Source organism: Theropithecus gelada, chromosome 7b (assembly GCF_003255815.1).
Source record: "Theropithecus gelada isolate Dixy chromosome 7b, Tgel_1.0, whole genome shotgun sequence".
NCBI lineage: Eukaryota > Metazoa > Chordata > Mammalia > Primates > Cercopithecidae > Theropithecus > Theropithecus gelada.
The window spans coordinates 34,972,004-34,973,235 of NC_037675.1; positions in this window are offsets into that span (position 1 = coordinate 34,972,004).

Genomic DNA, 1,232 nt, shown 5'->3' on the forward strand with positions numbered 1-1,232 from the left:
GACGCTGAGGTCCGGCCCTTAAGCCGGCCGAGTCCGCGCGTCACGGGCCCCGCCCCGGGACCGCCTCCCAGACCGCCCCTTCCCCCGCCCCCCGGCCCGTCACCCCCGCCTGCTCTGCCCCTCCGCGAAGGATCCCAAAGAGACCGGCGCCAACCTTAGTTGTTTGTGACCAGGGGAGCGGCTGGAGAACAGACTGAATTTTTAGAATGCGCTGGATTTGCATATTGTTTTGCATAAAATCACATAATAAACTTGAAAACCTGGATCCCACACTGAAAATGTAAATGGAATTAACTGCCACATTCTGGGCTGGTCATCTCATAGACTTTTGAGCAAAATAATAACCCCAAAAACAAATGTATTTATTAAGCAGTGGTCTTGTTCTACCTTTACCTGGTGTCTTTCCTTATTTACCCCATTCCTCTGCTGTTTGACCCAGTTCAAGCCACTGAGAGATTAGGAGGTATCTAGTTTTAACTACAATTAATGCACTAACAAATATTTCCCTCAGCCCCTACTGTGTGCAAGGCACTATGTGCTTGAGGAGCTGGGGATGAGCACAATGAAGAAATGCTGAGTCATATCTGATTGAACTCTGCAAATGGTGTATTTTGCTTTGCTTGATGTTTTCCTCTACTTATCTTTCAAGCTTCCTATTAAAATATGATGTTCCGAAATTCTACCTTCAAAATTAATCACATGCTTCTGTAACAGAAGTATGTCCCCCAAAAGGTACACTGTATTCTAGGTCTCTTACTTTTCCCACAAGCAGCTGTACTTTCACAAGAGGGACAGACACCACTGAAAAGACTTTGGTTATCTACAGATAAGTCAATTTGCTTTATGGAGTTTTGATTCCCTTTCCTACTGAACACCAGCGATCAGAATCAGGAAAAAAAAGAAAAGAAAAATTCATAAATTGCATGCAAAGCTATTTGCACCTTTTAAAAAAAAAGAAAAGAAAAAAAGAAAAAAAAAAAAGGACCTTTAATTAATTTATTTATTTATTCTGAGACAGAGTTTTGCTCTTGTTGCCCAGGCTGGAGTGCAGTGGTGTGATCTCTGCTCACCACAACCTCCGCCTCCCAGGTTCAAGCGATTCTCCTGCCTCAGCCTCCCAAGTAGCTGGGATTACAGGCATGCGCCACCATGCCCGGCTAATTTTGTATTTTTAGTAGAGATGAGGTTTCTCCATATTGGTCAGGGTGGTCTGGAACTCCTGACTTCAGGTG